The 24,109-nt window shown below is 39.5% G+C and overlaps 1 long non-coding RNA gene across 1 annotated transcript in view; it reads left to right on the forward strand.

Annotated features, from left to right (window-relative positions):
* The window catches only part of LOC136318225 (uncharacterized), a 36,958-nt gene extending 13,848 nt beyond the window's left edge, over positions 1-23,110 (forward strand). The window contains exons 3-5 of the long non-coding RNA XR_010728032.1: positions 11,469-11,524; positions 17,407-17,509; positions 22,913-23,110. This is a non-coding gene — a long non-coding RNA (uncharacterized lncRNA). The remainder of the gene's footprint in view (positions 1-11,468; positions 11,525-17,406; positions 17,510-22,912) is intronic.
* Positions 23,111-24,109: the final 999 nt, after the last annotated feature.

A 24,109-nucleotide genomic window follows, 5' to 3' on the forward strand; every position in this document is an offset into this window, starting at 1 on the left:
TTTTGATTACCAGCAAATATATATGTGGTAGTTGGAGTTATAGACTATTAAAAGAACAGTTTCACTTAAAGATGTATCCAGCCAGCTCTGTGAGACTCAACACGATGAGTTAATATAAAAATCTCTTGATTAAATGGAGATAGCTCTTGACTACCAGCTATTTCCTTTGCTTGATAAATTAACTGTATGCTAGTCTTTATATAAACCATTGAAAATGAACTGTATGCCATACTCTTGTTATTAGCAGTCACAATAATGTTGTCATAATGGCCTCTAATTTTAATGTGGTTGTCCCTTAGTTGACATAAAAAGGGAAGAACACTTTTATTTAAATGTCTCTTTTATCTACATAAGCCATGCATGCAATAAAAGATCTCTTTCAACGTATTGGAACAGATTTGCTTTTGTCACTCTTTACTGAACTTGTTTGTACTTAATGAGTGTTTTCTTTCTTTTTTTACCCCTATTTCTGCTTCCCCATTACTGTGGGTGTGTTTAAGCTACAACCACTTACGCACTGACATAGCTTACACAGAGGAGATAGAATGTTTGGTAGACCTCCAAAGGTTGATATCTTCATTGTGAAATAAAAAAAGGCTCTCTGCCATATCCTGCCAGCTTGCAGTCATTGACTAGAAAGTAGTGTCATTCCCAAAACAACCGTAGAGAAACATTTCCACAAGATCAGGAAGGCTGCATATTGCCCTATCCTTAAACTCATTGGCAGGAATAAGGTTTTTATTACAACTTTTGAAATTACCACAAATACCATATATAATTATTTAGTCTGTTATAGCTACTAAACTTACACATTATAAATATCATAAAACAAAATAATTTGTGCTTAGCTATACATAGTAGATATAAACCTATAGAAGAAGACAACTGAAGAGCAACATGACTAAACAATTTTGTTTAAACTAATATGAATACACACACACACACATATACACATACTGAGGTAGTAAGGAAAAAAGAATTGTTTAGATTGGGCTGCATACAGTCTATTTAGAATTTCCACTTGGTCAGAGAGATCTCTTTTTCTCCCATAATCTTGTAGCATATTATTTGTCTCTTACTCCATTTAACACCTTCTACCTCAGTACCAAGTTATTTATACATACATTTGCCCTGCTGTCTGTGTCTGTTTACCATTGTTTGTTGGGAAGGAAATTGAAATCCTCAATGGGAAGGATTGGTAAGAATTGAGATTCAAATAAGAGGGGATGGGATGAGGGAAGAAACAGTAGGGATACAACAATCCATGCTTATTGGCTACTAAGTCAGCTTCAGAGAAACCAGTCAATAATTGGACCTGAGCGCTCTTACCCCCACAAATTGCCAATTTGACACAGCTCAGACTAGTATTTCTCAAACTGATGCATCAAAATCACTCTGCATTGTTCTGTAAAAATACCCATGCCCATACCATCTATGTTCATGACCACCTGATTTACAATAGCCATGAAATGGAAACAAACTAAGTGTCCATTGACAGATAATGGATAAAGATGTGCTGTGTGTGTATGATAGAATACTACTCAGCCATTAAGAAAGTGAAATCCTACCATTTGCAGCAACACAATGACCCTTGAGAGTATTAATACTAAATGAAATAACTCAGAAGGGAAAGGACAAATACCGTATAATCTCACTTATATATGGAACATTAAAAAGAACAAAGGAACCAAAAAGTTCATGGAGGCAGACAACAGATTGGTAGTTACCAAAGGGAAAGGGGAGTAGAGGGCGGAGGAAGACAAAACAGTTAAAGGGGATCAATTGTATGGTAATGGATGGAAACTTCTGGTGGTGAGCACAACGCATATACAGATGTCAAATTATAATGTTGCCCACCTGAAACTTATATAATGTCATAAATTTAAAAAGTTACCATAATTAAAAATACCTAACAATGCCCAGATCCTACCTGAAATGTCCTAATCTTTGGCAGATATGCCATTCCATTTCTGAAAGTCTCCTTTGTAGACACAAGAGTTACGGAATTTTGTTTGAGAATGCTCTTCCAGTATCATTAGAAGAATAACATCTCTACTTCAGGCCCCTTGATCTCTGAAAATAAACTTCCAGTTGACCTGACTATATAGCAGTCTATAAGCCATTACACATAGCTATGTGAAACTATGGAAATCAGTTTTATAAGAGGCATTCCTCTCCCAAAATTCCCATCGTAGTACTTTACACATAGGATATTCTCAATAAATGATTACAATTTGATTGAGACAGAGCTCCCAAAAACTTCATAGATATGCCAGAAATAATATTAAAGAACGTAGCAACTAAGAACAATAAAATAGTAATTTGGTAAATGAACAGAAGCCATGCTGAAAAATATACAGTCATTATGTAGAGTAGTTATGTTCTATAAATTTACCATTAACACTGAATTAACAAATACTGAATCAGCGCTTCTTGGGGAAATACATGATTCAGTTTCTATGAGCCTCTGATCACAACATTTTTATCAGTCAATCAGTACATAACCTTGTTTTACATGTATTCTGTTTAAAGACGCTCTATTTATCACATGTATATTGTTGATTCATTAAAATTGAACGCATACTCAACAGCACTGTAACTTGAGCCTGAACAAAGCTTAACCAGCTCATACATTTTCTCTGTAAGACACGTGAGCCTCTCACACTTAGTCACCCTACACAGCACTTCAAATCTGAGCTTAGGGACCATTTTTTAAAAAGCAGAATCACCAACAAAAAGCACAAAAACACAAAAAACATGGCACTGGTAGACCAGTGGTTTTCAACCACCAGTCTCATGGACCAGCATGAAATTTCTGGCGGGCCAGCACTGGTCCACAGACTGGCAGTTGAAAACCACTGAAATAGACCACAAAAGGGACACTTGTTCACAATATGAGAGCTGAAACAAAACAGAGAGAGCATTAGCAACATGAGGAAGCATCAGAAGTGTATAATGTTGCGACCTCGGCTGAGAAAATGTGTGCGTTGGGCAGCTCAGTGTTTTCACCATTCTGTGCCTGTGTGTGTGTTTAAATGACTGAAAGCTCCATGAGTATTGATTTGGGGATTACAAATAAATTTTAGTAAGTAGGCTAATTTGAAAATAGGGAATCCACAAATAATGAGGATCTGCTATTTTTGAAACTTCATTAAAAATAAAAGCTCATACTTGCTTCATAAAACCTGTAAGTCTTGCCTGACCAGGTTGCATTCTGCATCTGCAACCCTGGCTCCTGGTCTGCATTCCCCAAGTGTGTAACTGCCAACTAGAAATTTTCATGTGGATATCATTCTGGAATGTCTAATCCAGTATGTCCCAAATCAAATCTTTTTTAAAAACTGGAGTTTTTTAGCCCTGGCCAGGTAACTCAGTTGGTCAGAGCATTATCCCGATACGTCAAGATTGATGGTCTGATCACTAGTCAGGACACATACAAGAATCAATTGACCAGGAGGTGGTGCAGTAGATAGTGTCGGACATGGAGGACCCAGGTTTGAAACCCCGAGGTTACCAGCCTGAGCGCGGGCTCATCTGGTTTGAGCAAGGCTCACCAGTTTGAGCCCAAGGTCGCTGGCTTGAGCAAGGGATCACTTGGTCTGCTGTGGCCCGCCAGTCAAGGCACATACGAGAAAGCAATCCGTGAACAACTAAGGTGCTACAATGAAGAATTGATGCTTCTCATCTCTCTCCCTTCCTGTCTGTCTGTCCCTGTCTATCCCTCTCTCTGTCTCTGTCACACACACACATACACACACACCCCAAAAAACCAAACACAAGAAACCACCTATAAGTCTATATAAGAAAGATTAAGGAGGAAAAGGTTAGGTAAAGGAAGTTAAGTCAAAAGGAAAAGCATAACCTACTGCTTTTCCCAGCATGGCTCCTGCATATGATTTTTTTTTCTTCTATGCGTTTCTTCCTCTTTGGATAGAAATTAAAGTGCTAAAAGTTCCTTGAAGACAGGGACTGTCTTCCCAGCACCTAGTACAAAGCAGGTATGAATAAGTGTTTACTGAATCAAGGGGCTGGTAAACAAGTAACAGCTGTACTGCAGTGTTATTACTCTTCCAAGTTGGACCCGACCCCCATCGGAGACATCAGCAGTGATAGAGTGGCAGGCACATGGGCAGGGGTTCAGCAATGCACAAAGGGGACAGTGGACTTCATAAAACTGTCAGTCTCCTTCATTCTCCAGTTCCCTTCCCTAATCTCCCATTTCTAGGGAATAGTTTGGTCCAAAAGAGGAAGTGGTTGACCCAGATGAGTCTTGAGTTTGCAGAAATTAAAATTAAAAATGTAAAGGGTAACATTCTGATGTTCCCTGCCTTCTTTGTTATCTGTTACCAGTTTTCACTCTCCCCAAACCAGGTCACTTAGATCACTAGGAAATAAATGCATAGAAGCAATTAGTGGTTTGATGTCAGATGCACGCATAGCCCTTGGAACGTGTAATTTGGCATACTTGTCTTACCAGTGCCCAGAGCTAGGGGTATACCAGTTGTCCATTTTCCTCACTTATACCCTATACTCTGGAATTTTATCATTGCTAAAAAGAAATCACAGAATGGTACTGGTTGTCTCTGTGTCACATCTGTGATTCCTCCCTTAGTGAGGCCCATGGTCTTGATCATTCTTTCATTGTTCTTTCTGACTCCCTACCCCATTGCTTACAGTGCTGGGTCAAGCTCCTCAGTTCTTTCTCCACCTTGACTTTGTCTCCATGTTTTCTTGAAGAGCAGATATCCAACATTAATTACCTCAACTTCTCATCCTACCATCTCTATTTCTGCGATTTCACCTTCCTCTTCCAGCTGCTTTCAGATCTCACGAAAGAAGTGCCCTTCCTTTCTATGGCTGATCTCACCACGTGTGTTTTGGTCATTTTCCCCTCCAACATCCTTCTAGCCCTCTCTCCATCAGTGATCCCTATCCTCACTCCTCACCCTTTGGCATCCTCATTATTTGTTCACTTGACATGTGTATATTGAGTGCCCACTGTTTTTCCAGGCACTGTGGTGGAGTATTGTATACATGGAATAATGGTGAATTAAACAGAAGAAGGCCCTCTACTTACAGAACTTACAGTCTAATGAGTGAAAGCAACTACAGTTAGTAAGTCACAAAATTAAACATATCAGCAATAAAAGGGTAGTCAAGGAAACTAGACGGCCAAGTTTCTATAAGGTGGGCAGGTGGATACATCGGAGGCATTAGAAATAGAATGTGCAAAAGCCTTAAAGAGGCGAGTCATGCTCATCAGAGAAACAAACACCAGCTAGTCACAATGGGAAGGGACAAGGAATGAAAAAAGGGTAGAGAAAAGGACCCAATCCAGCAGTTTACCGACCCTGTAAAGAAATACTCCAGTGTTCTGGGTCATTAGTACCATTGTCTCTACTTTTTCTCTAACTATTGAAACTCTGCACTTAACCTCTCCTGTTTCTCTCTCATTCTCTGACTTTGCCTGCCACTGTGATACAAACCTCCACCAAGATACATGCTGTGTCTTTTGTTTCTTTATTTTTCTCTAAGATAATATTTTTCTGGATTTTCTCCTTCTACCCGTATAGTTTCAAATATTACTTTGGTATATTCTGCATCTGCAACCCTGGCTCCTGGTCTGCATCCCCCAAGTGTGTAACTGCCAACTAGAAATTTTCATGTAGATATCATTCTGGAATGTCTAGTCCAGTATGCCCCAAATCAAATCATTTTTTAAAACTGGAGTTTTTTAGCCGTGGCCAGGTAACTCAGTTGGTCAGAGCATCATCCCAATATGTCAAGATTGGTGGTCTGATCCCTAGTCAGGACACATACAAGAATCAACCAATGAATGCATGAATAAGTGGACCAACAAATCGATCTCTATGTCTATTTTTCTCTCCCACCTCCCTCCCTCTCTTTTGCCCCCCCATCCTTTTTCTCTCTAAAATCAATTTTTTAAAAAAAACCTGGAACCATCATCTATCTGCCTTGAAGGTCAAGGAGTCCTCTCTAAAAAACATCAGAGGGGGTTGGTAGCATAGTGGTAGAAGTGCTTAGGTGGAGTTCTACATTCAATGCTAGAAGAACAAACATAAATGGCCCTGACCTAAGCTTAATGAGGTCAGAAAAGGCTTTCCAAAGGAGTTCATTTCTAAGTTGAGTTTTATGGGAGAAAGGACATTTGAGGCAAAGTGGGTAGACATATACGAAAGCGCGATGCACCTGGGCCACCACAAATATAATACTTCGTCATGGCTGGAACATAGGGTGCAAAGTTAAAAACAGGGCTGAACAAGTAGACAGGATCAAGGAGGTCCTTGAGTGGCATGTGTAGGAGCTGGATTTTATCCTAAAGGTAGTAGGGAGTCAATGAAGGATATATGGCATGGAAAATGACATCAGATTGGTTATTTCAAAAGCTCATTCTAGACGCTCTGAAAAGACCTGGAATAAACAGTACATGCTAGAAGAAGTCAGACCAGAAAGGACTGTTGCAGTAATCCAAGCCAAATGTTGAGAATGTAGGATTTGGTGACTAAATCCACCGGAAGGGAAAGGAGCACTCTAGGTTTCTAACTGGAACATCTGTGTGTATAAGAGTGTGAGAAGGAACTTCAGTTTTGAGACACAGTTTTGAGGCTTCTGTGGGACTCAGGAGAGATTAGAAAACTCAGACTTGCAAGATAATTTTGGTGAGAACTTATGGATCCAAGTGTGCTTTTAGAAAAACTACTGTGTTCTTAAGATTCAGAGAAAAGTTATGATCGCCAGTTCATTAGGAAGAAAACTGGAGACCCGAGTTCACTACGTATATTGATTTGAAAGTCATCAGCGTAAACACGCTAGTGGAGTCCGTGAGAATGGAGGAGTGTAGGGAATGAAAAGGACAAGGAGTAGAAGTCAGTGAAGGGTGCCAGTCTTTTTAGAGTCACTGGGGGGCACGAGCTGGGGCAGCGTATTGCTGTGAAACAGCCCCTGGTCCCTGCCTACAGGCAGTTCCTGGTCCTTTATTCTCCAGCCTGTATGTACCTTTCACCTGGGTACTGGGGACCCCTTCTGAAAAGAGAGATCAGGTCGTGTGACTTAGCTCAGAAATCTCAGCCCGCTCTATATTTATCTACATAATCCAAGTCTCGTACACTTTTAGACCCCAGCCCTCCAGGGTTGAATAGAAGTTTCCTCTGACTCTTCCTCATCCTCCAAAGCAGGCTCCCGAGGATGCTGCCCTGCAGACACATTCCTCCAACCTTTGCTCACCCTGTGTTCTCTGACGGTGTAGTTCTTAATACTTTTCCAATTATCAAAATTTATATTTATCCCTTAAGACCTAATCAAATGCTCCCTACTCTGGATCCTTCTCAGAAGCTGCCAGTTATACAGTTCAGGCCTCCTGTTCTTTTTCTCCACGTGTCCTATTCACCTTCACTGTGGGTGTTCGTTGCACCCATGCCTGTCCCCGTTCGAGTGTGGGCTCCTTGAGCCGACTCAGCGCTCTGTCCCCAGTGTCCAGCGCAGCGCCTGCGGGTAGAGTGGTGTCCCACAGCATGTGTTGTTTAATTGGCACAGTGAGTATCCAAAACTGCAAATCATGAAACACAATAAAGGCCTTCACTTTTTAGTGTGTTACAGAAAAGGCATCTTAATGCAGAGGAATTTTGTCCTTAAGGAAAAGCATTATAATTGGAAGATTTAGCATCAAATGCAACTCACATAATAATAAATTCTAAAATCAAATCGACATCAAACTTACATGACTACAGCTAGTGCTCGAACTATGACCACGATTGGTTCCGTCAGACCGGTCGTAACACGATTTGGTCGTAAGTTGAGAAGGCTATGCGTACAGTACTGTGATATGATGTTATAAAAATCTTTGTCATATTTTATCATAATTTTCTTTCATTATTGTTATATATCATAAATTTCTTTGTTCATTTTATGCCATTTGTATCATCTCTACACCATTTTGTTTCTTATTTTTACATTCATCAGGTTTAAGTAAAACACTGCATTACCAGTACAACAGGTTTAATATTTGTTACAAAGACAATTTCCTCTTGGTAGACATCTTGGGAAGGGTTTGATGAAAAATATCCAAGACATAAAACTCAAATTGCTGTACCGAGTCTGGGATGACAGTTGAAATGGTGCACATGGAGATGGTAGTGCTGTTGGAAGCTGGTCCGCACTGTCATACGCCCAGCTGGGCAACATTTGCGCTGCCAGACACGGAGCAGTCATGGCTAGTGATTGTGGTCATAAAGTCGAATGGTCGTAAGTTGCATAGGTCATAAGTCAATCAATATTTGTATTTAAAAATCATAGAGTTGTGCTCCCAGAATCAGAATTTTAGCAGCAGAACAAACCTGGAGAACTTGTCTAGTCTGGTTGTAAACTCTCCTCTGTAGAGCCCCGTTCCTCAGGGCTCTGGGGGTGGGCTGGGGGGACGTGTGCCAGGCCACTGAACCTTGCTTCACTTAGAGTAGCTCTACTTCTCAGTGCTTATATTTGAGGTTTTCAAACAGAATTGTACTGAAACATTGCTTTGCCGTTAAATCATTTTGAAAAACAGGATCGTAACCTTCAGGCTACTTCTATATATAACCTTGGTGACTCTGGGCCTCCATTTCCTCATCTGTAAAATATGAAAATGGTGCTATGATAGTTCATGCTTTCATTCTGAGCCCCTGCTGTCCATTTTGAAGTAAAAAAAAAAAAAAAAACCAGACCCCCAAGAGAAGTGGCTTACTCAGGCCACATAGAGAGTCAATGACAGAATCAAGACTAGAACTGAACCACCAATCCTGATTGTTGTTGTTTTCTGTCTCTCTCTTTAAAAAATTCCTACAGAATGGGAATAAATAAATTACAGATATTAATTATATGGAAAAAGTAGATATAAGCAGCATGTAAAAATAGAGCTATATACTATTATCAAATTTGCTTTATTGAAAGCTTGTGTGCTAGTTACAACATTAATCGAACACTTAACGTAATTTTACATTCATTCTTCAAGTTTATAAGCAATGCTTGGGTGAGTTGTTTGCATGACCCATTTTTCTTTTACAAAGCTATGAGTTGTTTTCTTTATCGGTTAACCTCCATATACTAGTAGAAGACACTTAAAATCATTCCTTTCATGTATAAGTCTCACTGCATCTAAATTTAAAAGCATCACTAGGAAGCGGGAGTCTCTAGACTCTGTTCTTTCATTCATCTCTTTTGCTTTGCTCATCTTCTTCTCTTCACCCCTTCCTCTCCAAATCAAGGCTTTCCGTGCAGAAGAAACAAACTCACAGAACAACTGAGAGGAATGTGTGGACAGGAGGGAAAGAAGGGCAGTCATGCTCCTTGGCCTTGTCGATGGGGGGGGGGATGCTTGTGGGCTGATGGTGATGGAGCCTTGGGGTTATCGTTTTTGTTTAAAGATAAAGTAAAACAAAAGAACTCACAGAGACACCTCCTTCTTCCCCCTCCTTCTGCCTCCATGGGTCACTACCCAAATGGCCTGCTGCTGCTGAGACCAAGTAATGAGTAAAGGTGTTTAGAAGTGAAGTATTGGTCCTAATTAAATAAGTAGACTTTTATCGCTAAGTATGAAAACTCTGTAATGTGGATACCGTACTAATTTGGGATTCATAGGAGTTGAACACAGGTGAAGCCACCTTTGTTTCATGTACCTTTGGATATGCCAGTTACAGTAATGCGATGATACGGTAGAAAAGATGGCTGGGATGATGTTTAACCTGTGTAAGACAAACCTTCGGAGCACCGACAACATCCATTTCACAGGACCACACTATTAAAAGCAGGTTTGGTAAGACCTGCACGTGATAGAATGTTACACTCATTTGTCAAGGTCACGTCAAGTAATTAAAAGTAACATTGCCATGTTGATGGGTGATTTAGTTTGACTTCTCTCTCTCCCCCCACCTCTGGAGTAGTTCAGATTCTAATTAGAGCCATTATTTTTTTTAATCCAGTAGTTTTATAAAAGTTTCATATATATGTAAGTATATTTATGGTAAAATGCTTGTCTTGCCATGGGAAAAGGGATAGAAGTACTGCTCAGACCCAATAAAGAATAAAGCATCTTACCTTTAATTTGATGGCTATGTTTGGAATTTATTTCATAAGTCGGGAGAAACTGAAGAAGTTCCATTATAACTGATGCTTTTCAAGATGGGTTCTGATGGTTTACTTAGCTTTTTGCTCTTTGGGTTGAAGGCAGGTCAACTATTCTGCATTGTAAATTAGTCCTTGAATTTGAATTTTCTATATTTTTGTACTTTTTCCCCCAAAACACATTTTAACTGATTCAGATCATCTTCACTGGTAGAAAATAATAAGGTGTTTGTTATTGGCTCTTTTGTTGTTTTCTGAAATTTGGGTCCCTTACTACAACTTTTCAGTAGTAAGTCTTGTTCTTTAATTCTTGTATTTATTATGTGCTTGATTTAATGCTACACAGCTAGCGATGGTATGATATAATTATGGTCCAGAAAAGCACAGTATTCTTTTGAAAACTTTTTGATAAGAAAGATAATACTTGTTTAAAGATATTCAGTGTCCAGTCTTTGCTGAAGAATGATCCTGCAGAAATCACTGTGAAGAATAAAATCGAGAAAGGTAAAACAAGCTGCAGTAGAGATAAGACTGGGGAAGCACTAGTTACTCAAACAAGTTAAAACAGAAAGAGCAGGTTGTACTTCTTTCATTTTGGCTTTTTTCTAACTTCTATTCAAATAAGTAGATATGGTAAATCTCTTTCATTTGTATATAGTTCAATTTGTATACTTCAAAACTTTAACATAGTATAATTTTTTATTATTATGGGAATTTTAAGTGGTTCCTTTCATAACATGTAATTACCTGTAAAAAACATTTGCAGTCTATTTTATGGCGAGACTGGGTTGATTTATAAAAACTGTCTTACATCAAACACCGTTTTCCCACAGTGTACTTTCATTTGGAATTGATGGACTCTAGAGGAACAATCTAACACTCAGAGGATAATTCAGCACCACTGAGAGTACTTACTCATTTGTTGTTCTTACAGAGGTGCCTTTAATAAAATATATAGATACTTGGAATAAGTTTTGTAGAAGATTAAAGAGCTCACACATACAATATTTTACATATAGTTCATTCAGTGAGTATACTGTGACAGAGTATACTGAAAAGATTACGAAGTCACGATACAGGGTGGAAAGGTAAATTTAAAACTTAAGTAGTATACCATATCATATTACTAGATAAATTTAGGCTGATTCAGTATGACTCTTTTTGCCAACACCTGAAAGTTTGCTTTCTTTATAGAGTGCCTGAAAAGTTTGGAGAACTGTTAGTCTAATAATGTTCAGAACAGGCATGCTCTCTCCTTGCTCAGCAAGTTGGTGGGTTTTCAGCATGTGAGTATTACCTGTGTTATCTTCTCTAAATTTTGACTTACTGTTTGTTTTCTTCTTGTTTTGCAACAGTCAGCCCAAAAGGACACGTCTCAGGATTGCAAATTGGGCACGAAATCTAAGACCAAGTAAGCAACTTTTCTTCCTATATAATTTGCAGTAACATATAGTTGGGTTTTTTATTAAGGACAATTTCTCATTTTCCTTTTTAAAATATCACATTATCTGAGTTAAATTTCAGATAATTTATTTTTTAAAGACTTTAGCTAGTTTAAGGAGAATATCTTAATGGTTGGTTGTTGAGGATGTGTATGAAAAATTGTAAGAAATTAAAATAGAATAGTACACTCAAGTTTTGTTTTAGGGGGACCCATTTCGTCTTTTATTTTTGTTTGAGTAACTTTTTTTTTTTGGTATTTTTCTGAAGCTGGAAACGGGGAGGCAGTCAGACAGACTCCCGCATGCGCCCGACTGGGATCCACCCGGCACACCCACCAGGGGGTGATGCCCTGCCCATCCAGGGCATCGCTCTGTTGCGACCAGAGCCACTCTAGCGCCTGAGGCAGAGGCCACAGAGCCATCCTCAGCGCCTGGGCCATCTTTGCTCCAATGGAGCCTCAGCTGCGGGAGGGGAAGAAAGAGACAGAGAGGAAGGAGAGGGGGAGGGGTGGAGAAGCAGATGGTTGCCTCTCATGTGTGCCCTGGCTGAGAATCGAACCCGGGACTTCCGCATGCCAGGCCGATGCTCTACCACTGAGCCAACCAGCCAGGGCTGTTTGAGTAACTTTAAAATTGACATTAAATGTACACAAGTAGATTATGTGATAAAAAATAATATGTATATATGAAATGCCTTTTTTCAGGCATTAAAAATAAAAAGCTAATACCCAGAATACTAGTATTGTATATTTTCTACAAATGCCTAATGTATTTTGAGATATTTATTTTAAAAGATCTCTAGGTAGTTTTGTATTTTTATTTGGTACTTTCTGTATCACTTAATACATAAATACACTATTCCTCTTTTACTTCAAAAACATTACTTTAAAACATTCCCAGAATATTTCTCAATTGTTATTTTTTACAGGAGTTATCAAATGAAAGCATGTGTTATTTCACAAGACAGTATTTTATTCTACAGATAAAAGATAAACATAATTTTTAAACGGTATTTGAAAGAGGCATCGAATCATGACCTCAGTGATGCCTTAGAAATTCTTCCTGTAGCCTCTGTTTTATAATCAAAAAAACTGATAAGAAAGGCCTTATGCAAATTGCATAGGGCACATTTATGTCAGCTCTTTGACCAAGACCTATTCTAATTCCCAGGTGTGTGTGTGTGTGTGTGTGTGTGTGTGTGTGTGTGTGTATGTTTTAAACTGTATTTAGTGTTACCAGGCTCCTTGGTAAGATACCATTTTGCTTTCAGTTTAAAATCTTTCTTTTAGAGAAAGAAAATCAACTAATGATTATATAACTATAAATATATATATACAGTTTCAATTCAGAGCACAGTCACTGAATTTTCCTAACATGTGAATGAAAGACTGTAGTCACTCTGACTTCATGGGATGCCTATTTTGAAGTGATGGATCCTTCCCATACTCTCCAGAGGCAAGTTCAAAAAGCTTCAGAAAACATCCCAGCTTCTCAAGGATGTCAGAGCAGCTTGGCCTCTCCTTTTGAACACAGAGTGTTTGAGGAGCTTCTGAAAATAAATTTTCGTGAGAAGTTAAGATATGTCTAAATGCTCTGTTTCATCTAAAGCCTTTGGGCTTTCCCTAGACTCATAATTTCTTAGAAGTAAGGGTGAATTCAGATACATTTCTCATGACTTGAAAACTGCTAGTAGAAGGCAGAAATACTATAGCCTAGTATGTATAAAAAGTCATCTCTTTATTTCTTTAATTTACTCAAGTGAATCAATTGTACCCAAGTAAATGGATAGAAGCTATTTTTTTGGTTTCTTTGCTATCTTGCCATTCAGTTTGGACCATTCACTTATTAGTTGCTTGACCAAAATATATAAATTTGCCACATGGGACTACCTTTTTCAAGCATTTTCTACCCGAATTTCTTTTTTTTTTTTTAGAAATGTCAATCCCTTCTATGCAAACAATTTATACGTATTTTAGTAAAGCTGAACTGTTTTATTTTATTTTATTTTATTTTTTATTTATTTTTTTGCATTTTTCTGAAGCTGGAAACAGGGAGAGACAGTCAGACAGACTCCCGCATGCGCCCGACCGGGATCCACCTAGCATGCCCACCAGGGTCGACGCTCTACCCACCAGGGGGCGATGCTCTGCCCCTCCGGGGCGTCGCTCTGTCGCGACCAGAGCCACTCTAGCGCCTGGGGCAGAGGCCAAGGAGCCATCCCCAGCGCCCGGGCCATTTTTGCTCCAATGGAGTCTTGGCTGTGGGAGGGGAAGAGAGAGACAGAGAGGAAGGCGCGGCGGAGGGGTGGAAAAGCAAATGGGCGCTTCTCCTGTGTGCCCTGGCCGGGAATCGAACCGGGGTCCTCCGCACGCTAGGCCGACACTCTACCACTGAGCCAACCGGCCAGGGCTGAACTCTTTTTAATATATCAAAAAGAGCCTGACCTGTGATGGCACAGTGGATGTAGCATCAATCTGGAACTCTGAGATCGCTGGTTTGAAACCCCAGGCTTGCTCGTTCAAGGCACATATGGGAGTTGATGCCTCCTGCTCCTACTCCTCCTCTCTCTGTCTCTCTCTCTCTCCCCCATCTCTAAAATGAATAAATAAAATAAATTTTAAAAAAAGATCTCAAAAAGAAACAACTTTCTTATTTATTTTTTTCTTTTTTTCTTTTTCTTTTTTTTTTGTTTTGCCAGAGAGAGAGGAACTATCGATAGATAGGAAGGGAGGAAGGGAGAGAGATGAAAAGCATCAACTCATAGTTGGAGTACCTTAGTTGTTCATTGATTGCTTTCGCATACATGCCTTGACCTGGATAGAAGTCACAACTGAGTCAGTGACCTCTTGCTCAAGCTGAAAACCTTGGGCTCAAGCAGGTGACCATGGGGTCATGTCTATGATCCATGCTCAAGCTGGCAACCCCGCACTCAAGCCTGTGAGCCCACACTCAAGGCAGCAACCTCAGCGTTTCAAACTTGAGTCCTCAGTGTCCCAGGGCAATGCTCTATTTACTGCCACACTGCCTGGTCAGGCTCTTCTTTACTTTTAAAGAACCATTTTTTAAGGTGCTTAGTTCTGATCTTCTTTGTGTTTCTAGAGCTAGGGTTTATTTGAGCTTGGATCTGTAGGTTTACAGTTTTCATTAAATTTAGAACATTTGGGACTACTCTTCTGCCTTTTTTTTTTTTTTTGCACCCAATTGTTTCTCTCCTCTTCCTTGAAGATTCTAGTTACATGTATGTTAAGCCATATGAAGTCCCACAAATCACGAACATTTTGTGTATTTTTTAAAATCTTTTTTTTGTCTGTATATTTCATCTTGGATCACTTTTATTGCTATGTCTTCCAAGTTGTCTAATTTTTCCTTTGCAATGTTTAATCTGCCTTTAATCCCACCCAGAATATATTTTAACTCGTTTAAATTTTCATCTCTAAAAATATATAGAAGTTTGGGTCTTCTATATACTTCCATGTGTCTACTTTACCTTTAGAGCAGGTAGAAAACAATTATAGTAAGTGTTGTAATGTGTTTGTCTTATTAACATCTGTGTCAATTCTGGGCTGATAATCATTTTTTGTCCTTATTATTTGTTCTGTTTTTCTATTTTTTTGCCCTACCCCAACCTGGTAAACTTTTATTGGATGCCACACATTGAAAATTTTCTTGTTAGCTCCTGGATATTTTTGTATTCCCATAAATATTCTTAAGCTCTGTTCTCGAATGTAGTTAAGCTACTTGAAAACTGTGTGATCCCTTCAGGTATCGCTCTTAAAGCTTGCTAGGTGGGACTGGAACCATGTTTAGTCTAGGGCTACTTATTCCTCATCACTAACACAAAGTCCTTCTACCCGGTGCCCTCTGAGGAGTGAGGTTTTCCAGCCTGGCTGATGGGAACAAGCACTGTTCCTGAGTTTCCTCAGAAACACGCACTCATCAGTGCTCTGCTAACTACTTGAAAGGAAGCCTTTGCCGATCTTCCAGTTCTCACCCCATGAGGCCATCTCTTCCACCATTCAGTGGACTCAACCCACTTAGGTTTTCCCAGAGTCTCAGCTGTTACTCAGGTTGTCACCAGGCTCCAGGCAGCTCCGTCTTCCTCTGCCATGGCCTGGAAACACTTCAGGCAATAAGCTGGCCACAATAAAGCTCATCTCCTTTATTTTCTATGTCTTAGGAACGCTATTCTTCGTTGCCTCCGATTTAGTGTCCTAAACACTGTTCGTTCATATATTTTGTCCAGCTTTTTGGTCATTTTAGGCAAGAGGTAAATCTGGTTCCTGTAACTTTGTCAAGGTATCTTTCCTGGTATCTTTGATTGGGTCCGCTGTGCATATGTGTAATTTTATTGTTCAGATGTAAAAAGATGTTAACATAGATGCTGATTTCTTCTCTTGAAAATAGTCTCCGTTTCACATTCACCCATAGCAGCGTTAGCCAGAGCTGGGACGGTAGATCACTTCCCCCAGCTGGCCAGCCCTCTCCAGTGTGCCCAGTGCTCTTGTGTTATCTGTAGCTTCCCTCATTCACCTTATCACTGTCGCCTGCGCAGACACTGGAGTGTTACTTTGATGCCACAGCATAGGTTCCCTGGAGATAGGCCAAAAGGGTGGACTTCAAACTGATTAAGACTGTACAGTATCAGTCCTTTTTTTTCAGAGCTGTTTGAACCCTAATCTGGTTTCATATTCGTTTTCAACCTTTCCTTTCTCATTCGTCATTCTACTACTTTCTTAAATATACTTTGTTCTTTCATCTTTATTATTTCTGACCTTTTCCTTCTTGCTCGTCTCACTTTTCATTTTACTTACTTAGGCATCTCCACATTAGTCTTATCGAGTTGCCATAACAGTACCACAGCCTGGATGGCTTAAACAACAGAAATTTATTTTTTCATAGTTCTGGAGTTCAAGATCAAGATTCCATCAGGATCACAGCTGTCCACCTTCTTGTTGTGTCCTCAGATAACCTTCCTTTGGTGCATGTGCAGAGAGAAAGATTTCTGGTGTCTCTTCCTCTTATAAGGACACCAGTCCTGTAGATTAGAGCCCCCACCCTTCTGACCCTCTTTTAAATTCCAATTACCTCCTTAAAGGCCCTATCGCCAAATACATTCACTTTGAGGGTTAAGGCTTCAACCTGCATATTGTAAGACAGCACAGTTCAGTCCATAGCAGTCTCTACTCAACTCTCCTTATTACCTGATTTTGAAATGTTTGCATCTTTTTCAAGGTTTGTTTTTATGTCTCCCACCATTCCTGGATCTCCTATAAAGGAGATACTGTCTCTTCCATTCTTTGGTTTTCCCTTTTTGAGTTGTTTTTGTAATTTCTCCTAACATAACTTGTGCTACTACAGACTCTTCCACAAAATACTTGTTTTATATTTAGCGATCACTGTTGAACCATTTGAAAAGCTGAATTCCCCATTCCATGGGTCAGAATATCACAGCTTTCTAATGCATGAATGTCCTTCATCCTGTTCTTTGTCATTAAGGAACACCTCGTATATGCACACATATTTTCCATCGAATTTGATTAAAAACTTGCTGAATTTTCCCAGGCACCTTTCTGAGAAGAGTAAAATTTGTTTCATTCTTCTCCCTTCGTTACGGCTAGGGAGGAGCCCAGCCAGCTAACGTTGGGTCTCAGCGTTACTCTGAGCATCTCCCTGTCTCTCGCCCCCGTGTGTAATCACTCATAGAGAGTCTGTCAAATGTTTTCCTCTCAGGTCTTCACACTTACCTCCCCTTTCCTTTCCCGCTGCCGCTTTCTTAGATCAGAGCCTCACCTGAGCTGTTTGTTGTGGCAGCATCCTTACCCGCTCCTGTTTCTCATCTCTCCTCCTCTAGTTCTCCAGCGGCCGAAGAACCGAGCCGTGAGGACCAAGCACGTGCGGCGGATGCGCAGGGGAGGAAGACTCCGCAGACCGGCCGAAAAGTCACCCTCATAGAGGTAAGAGGAAAACTGGGAGAAAGTTGTGTCATAGCACCAGCAGGAAAAGCATCATCAACAGTGACAAATGCCAAAGACAGGAGAAGCTAAACAAGGACTCAAAAGGGCCCTTTGAGGTTTGCAACCAAGAAGCCGTTTGTGACTTTTGAGAGGAGGGTTTGATGGAGGGTCCTGGAAGCGTGACTCAGACCGTCTCCAGCCGAAAGGGAACACACGGGCAGATGGACTGCTTCTCCAAGAAGCTGACTTCAGAGGAAAGAAAAAGCTGGGCAGTAACTAGTAGAAAACGCAGGACGTAGAGAAGACCTTCACAGACAGGGGAAGATAAGAATATTTACAAACTGAGAGAAACGCGTTCCCTGAGAGGAGCCATTGAAGATATATGATAAGAGGGAAATGACAGGGGGACCTAAGGAAATACACAGGATTAGAACGTGAAACAGGAAGGGGGGCGCTGTTCCACCCACACAGGCAGGTAGACAAAGTGTGTTTGCAGAGCAGTGTTTTTTGTGAGGGGCGGAGCATAAGAAAAGCCTTTCAGAAGGCCTCTGTTTTTCCCATTACAATTGACATTTGTCTGCTGAAAGTGAGATGGTACAGCTCTAGCATGTTTACTTTTATGAAATTGTCACTTTCTAGGAACTAGATTCAAATTTTTATTGGTATTTTCAGATTTTAACTGTAAGAAAATAAGATTAATTGTACTGAAGGCATATAGATAGTTACATAATCATTTTTTTTTTAATGATTTTTTTAATCCTGATACCAGGATCAGAAAACATTTTGAAACAGATTTTTAGATTTAAGTCACAGAAACTTTAAAATGAAGGGCAGGCATATCTTGATTCCAGACCTCCACCTCCACAATAAAGCAAATATTGCAATAAAGCAAGTCACATGAATTTTTTTATTTCCAGTGCATATGAAAGTTATGTTTACAGTATAGTCTTATTAATAAGTGGTGTACAATAGCATTATCTCTATCTTACAGCACTTAATTAAAAATAGTTAATTACTAAAAAATGATAGCCATTCTCTGAGTCTGTTGGGAAAATGGTGCCCATAGACTTGCCCAGTGAAGGATGGCCACAAACCTTTAGCTTGCTTTTTTAAAAAACAAAGGTGCCTGACCAGTGCTGACAATAGAGTGTCAACCTGGGATGCTGAGGGCCCAGGTTCAAAACCCTGAGGTTGCTGGCTTTAGCGTGGGCTCATTCAGCTTGAGCGTAGGCTGGCCAGCTTGAGTACAGGCTCACAGGCTCGAGCATGATACCATCAAAATGATCTTACGGTTGCTGGCTTGAGTCCAAAGATTGCTGGCTTGAAGCCCAAGGTCTCTGGCTTGAGCAAGAGGTCAGTGGTTCAGCTTGAAACCCCAGTTAAGGCTTGTATGAGAATCATTGAGTGAACAACTGTTGTGATACAACTACAAATTGATGCTTCTCATCTCTCTCCCTTCCTGTCTCTCTCTTGCTTAAAAAAAAAGGCAGTATTTGCAATGCACAACAAAATGAAGTACAATAAATGATGTATGCCTATAAGTTAGAAATGAAAACTTCTATAAGCAAAATCTAAAAACAATAACCTAAGATGGGGAAGAATTTCATAATGTATATGGGAGAAAAAGGATTAATGCAATCGCCTTAACATACAGAAAGCCCTAAAAAATCAGCAAGGAAAAGGACACCAATAAAGAAACTGGCAAAGTGTGTGCACAGGACATCAGAGGAATTCTTAAAGAAGTATATAAAAATGTCAGTGAACACAGGAAAAATGTCCATCTTTCAGTTATCAGATTAATAGAATTTATAACAATAAATATGGTATTTTTACTTCACAAAATGGCAATAAGTTTCAAACTTTAAATACCAAAGTTGATACACTGATAGTAAATGTATAAGACTGATTCATTCTTTGTGGAAGTTTTACTTTTTTTAATTTTCAAATTGCTCATGGTCTTTGATGACAATTCTACCTCCAATAATCTGTTGTAGGAAAATATTCAAGAATACATGCAGATATTCAGTTAAAAGGATTCTCCTTCAAGCAGTGTTTCAAAAATAGTTGGAGCCTGACCAAGACCACATGGTCAGTTAATAGCTCAAGACCAAGACCTCTTGGCTCCTGGCATTTATTATTGTACTTATAATTAATAAAGCTCTTCCCACTGTTTACCCGAGGCTGCTCAACTCTCTGAATTTCCAAGTCCAAAAACATACTCAGTAAATATTTTATGACAAAATAAATAAGTAATAAAAATAGAAGGAAAATTTATTTTTATGAATAAAAGGTTGATTAATTTGTGAAACATTTATATGATAGAATGCCATGTGACAATTACTCATTGCATTATAGAAGTATTTTCAGAGATATAGAAAGATGTTTATGATAGATTTTTAAGTGAAGTAAAGGTGATTATAAAACAGTTATATAACAGATACATAAAGTATTGAACAGTATAAGTATATCAAAAAAGATAACTTATCTCGAAGTGGCAGAATTGTGGTGATTTTTTTTCTTTCATTTTAGTGTATTTTCTCATTTTTCTAGTCAACCTATTTGACATATACTACTGGATCATTTCTCTTAAAATAAAGGTACTTTCAGAAATCATCCACAACCTGTTTTTCTACATGTTAAGAAATCATGGTCTCAGAGTCACAGCTAAAAAGTGTCAAAGATAGGATTTGATCTTCTGGCTCCAAGTTCAGGGTTGTTTCTGTTACACAGTGCTTTGTCTATGAACCCTGATTAGGTAGATAGTAAGTGCTTGTAGGCAGGGACTATAACATGCTTCCCTTTCTTCATCCCAGTACTTAGCCTGGTGTCTGGCCACAGTGTAAACCTTTGGGGAATATTTATTGCATTGAATTTCTTGTGGAGTAGAGCCCAGTAATCTTTTTGTGTGTGTGTGACAAAGACAGAGAGAGGGACAGATAGGGACAGACAGACAGGAAGGGAGAGAGATGAGAAGCATCAGTTCTTTGTTGCAGCACCTTAATTGTTCATTGATCGCTTTCTTGTATGTGCCTTGACCGTGGGGCTGCAGCAGAGCGAATGACCCCTTGCTCAAACCAGTGATCCTGGGCTCAAGCCAGCGACCATGGGGTCATGTCCATGATCCCATTCTAAAGTGAGCGACCCCGTGCTCAAGCTGGTGAGCTTTGCTCAAGCCGGATGAGCCCGCACTCAAGCTGGCAACCTCAGGATTTCGAACCTGGGTCCTCTGCATCCCAGTCCGATGCTCTTATCCACTGTATCACCAGCTGGTCAGGCAAACCCAGTATTTTTATGAGTCTTATTTCTTCCATGTAACATACACACAAATACTAACCTTGCTGAACAGATTTTTCTTTTCTTTTCATATGATTTGCCTTTTAAAAGACCGTGACTTTGTTACTGTCTCCCTCCGCTAGCTTCCTGGGTTATACCCTTTAGGAGTAGATACCTCAGAGGTAGACTGGATTTGGGTTCATCTTGTGTCTTGTGGTTGGGTGACCTCCTTTGCCTCTTGCAGCAGTCTGCCTCTTAGCTTGCCGGGCCCTGTGTTGTCACACTCAGGATAGCGTGCCTCTCTTGCTTTTTCTCTGGTTGTCCCAGGGCTGTCCGGTGGCAGACACTTGACTGTCTCTCCTCTTTTTCTTTTAATTCTGTCCCTTTTCTCCCTTTCATAAGCAGTCTTTGTCTTTCTCTATCCAGTCTTCCTTCCTCTTCTTAGTCTGATTCATTTCTCTTCAAAGATGTTATGTTGACTGCCTACTTCAGTTTTTTCTAGTTAAATTTCTCTCGGGGTTCTCTCTCCTGAGGATCCTCCTGGCTCCTCTATATACTAACCTCTCACAGTGCCATCTCCACCTGTCACTGAAGTTGCACGTGCAGGATTCACTTGTTTCCAGCTGTGCCCCCCCCCCGCCCCCGCTTCCCTTTTCTGTTTTCCTCCTTCCATTCCATCAAACCACTGTCATAAACTTCCTGTCTCTGTGGCGCCTTGTGGGTCCTCTGGGATCTCTTACCTTCCTCACTGTCCCTTGCACATTTTTATAAGGTCTCTGGGTGACTTGTGCCCAGCATCCATTTGAGCCTTTACTGCTTTTTTTCCCACTTTTTTCAGACCCTGATTTGCCACAGGTTTGATGTACTGTGCCCGTAGCCACACAGGGACAAAAGTGAAGCCCTTTTTTTTTTTTTTTGCTTCTATCGCATTGTACTTTGGCACACCATGTCTATACCATTTTATACCCTTCTTTAGTTGCTTTTATGAGCTTCACTTAAAATATTTTGGGGCTTCTCTATATAATACCAGCTTATCTGTGGTAGCTCTCTTTTAAAAAATTAAAATCAGGAAACACAGCCTAACAGAGGATTTTTTTCCCCCTCGTGTGTGAATGTTTTTCATATGAAAAGATAGTTCAGTCATTTACTTAAGATTAGACCTGTCCCCAAAGGAACAGATGTTCCCTAACCCTCCTGTGCTACCAGGAAAGGCCCTTAAGGAATAGTTAGCCTGCTCTGTCTTGCCATAATGCTTTAGCCTCTACTTTTCTCAGGAGTGAGCAACGCGACTGGCTGCCCCCTGAACCAGAATGCCACCGTCCTTAGGCTGCGGTTTGTTTTCTAAGAGCAACCAAGTGTTAGGTTGGTTCTCTTTAGAGAAAAGACAACATTTTTGTGTAAGTCCAGACACATTTATCCATAACTAGTACATGAATAACTACATTAAAAATTTCAGGTACAACCCTACTAGTTTGTCACCCTCAGTTGTAGTATCCTTACTATATGGTCTCGAAAGAAGCAACTTCTTGTCTCGTCTGTGTATTAGTCCTTGGTTTGCATTAGTAGTATAATTTATTTTATTTCAAAACTGCATCTAGATACATAGTTAACCATCACAGTCTTTGTCCATCAAAAATGACCCACAACTTTTTTTTTTATTTGAAAAAATATGTACTAGTTGACCCACTTGTAAAACGAGACACAGACTAAATGAAAGAATGCTCGTGGATAAAAATGGTCTGCATGTTTTCCAGTCACTGACTAAAGCATGATCCATGACAATTTTTTCTTTCCAATGAATGAAGAATTTTAAAACTCTGATTGCCTGCTCTTAGTTTCTGGAAGCTATCCAGGGTTGGGAGTACTTACTTAGTGTCTCTTTTGAGAAGTGTATTTCTTTTTACGCTTATATTAACCTGTCAGTGCTGCAGCGGGCTTTAAGCAGCTGCTGATGGCACTAAAAGGTGTTAATAGTTGTTCACAAGGCAAACTAGAAGATAGTAATGTTTTGAGGTGTGTGTGTGTGTTCTGCAATGTTTCTTATTACCTGTGCCATTGTGCCTAGGCATGCCAAGATTTGATTGTGGCCAAGACATTTCATTTAATAAATTTTATCTACTTTTCTCCTAGTAAAAAGTTGAAGAAGATTGAAGACACAAAGAACCAAGTGCACAGAAATGGAATGACAAATTAAACCAAATGGAATTTCTCTTCCGAGCTCAGAATTTTCAGAAACTAAGGAAGAAAGGCAGAATCCACTGTTCTTGTCCTTATAAAAGAATCTCAAAATAATCAGAAACAAGGTATGCTGGTAAAAATAAATGTGGTCTTTTGAGCTTAACTGTGATAAACCATTGTGATTGTTGCTGATCAAATATTCGTACTTGTGTTTATTAGCAATTACATTGAAACTACGTCACTACTGTTTAAAACCAATAAAGTAGACACTGTAATGTTGTGCCCTGGCCAGGTAGCTTGGTTGGGGCATCATCCCACTGTGCCGTGGTTACAAGTTCCATCCCCGGACAGGGCACATGCTGGAGACAGCCAGTGAGTGCATGGATGAGTGTAAGGGCAGGTGGATGTTTCTCTCTCTCTCTCTCTCTCTCTCGCTCTCTCTTCCTCACCCCTGCCATATCCCCCTCCTACTCTCCCTTCCTACCACTTTCCCCTCTCTCTAAAATCAATAAGTAAATGTTTAAAAAATAATAATATAGCTACTCAGCAAATGTGAAGAAAAAAGTATTTGTGTTGTTAGGATGTTCATTAGGTGATTATTTAATATTATTTTCTCTGTGATGTGGTTATGTGTGTGATGTTATGCTCAAAATATGAAGTGTCTGATTTTGAAATTAACTTTAAAATATAAACAGTTTCAGAATATTGTGTATTCAAATAGTTCCAGTCAGAAAGGCATTGAAAGGGACCAAATTTGCTTGTTTTGAAAGAATCATATATGGAACTTGATACAGATAAATGAAAATGCCTTTTGGCTAATTGGCAACAGTGTTCCAAATTTCTTTATTTTACAAAAAAGCACTCCATATTTAAGCATATGAGTGATCTCTAGACTAACATTGTTTAATATTTATTTCAGTCTTTGTTTATTTTTAAATTATTATATTGTATTATTTTTTTTGTTCCAAAATAATGGTTATTACTGTATGACTGTATTTTGAAGTGTGATAGTAGGAAAGTTTATTTTTTTCTTGACTCTTTTCCTTTTTCAACTGTGTGTTTATAAGTCTATCAGTGACGTATTTAACCCCCAAAAGGCCAAAACTATTATAAAATTAGAAAACTTATTTACCAAATTAGACAATTGAT

This window comes from Saccopteryx bilineata, unplaced genomic scaffold (genome assembly GCF_036850765.1).
Source record: "Saccopteryx bilineata isolate mSacBil1 unplaced genomic scaffold, mSacBil1_pri_phased_curated manual_scaffold_16, whole genome shotgun sequence".
Classification (NCBI taxonomy): domain Eukaryota; kingdom Metazoa; phylum Chordata; class Mammalia; order Chiroptera; family Emballonuridae; genus Saccopteryx; species Saccopteryx bilineata.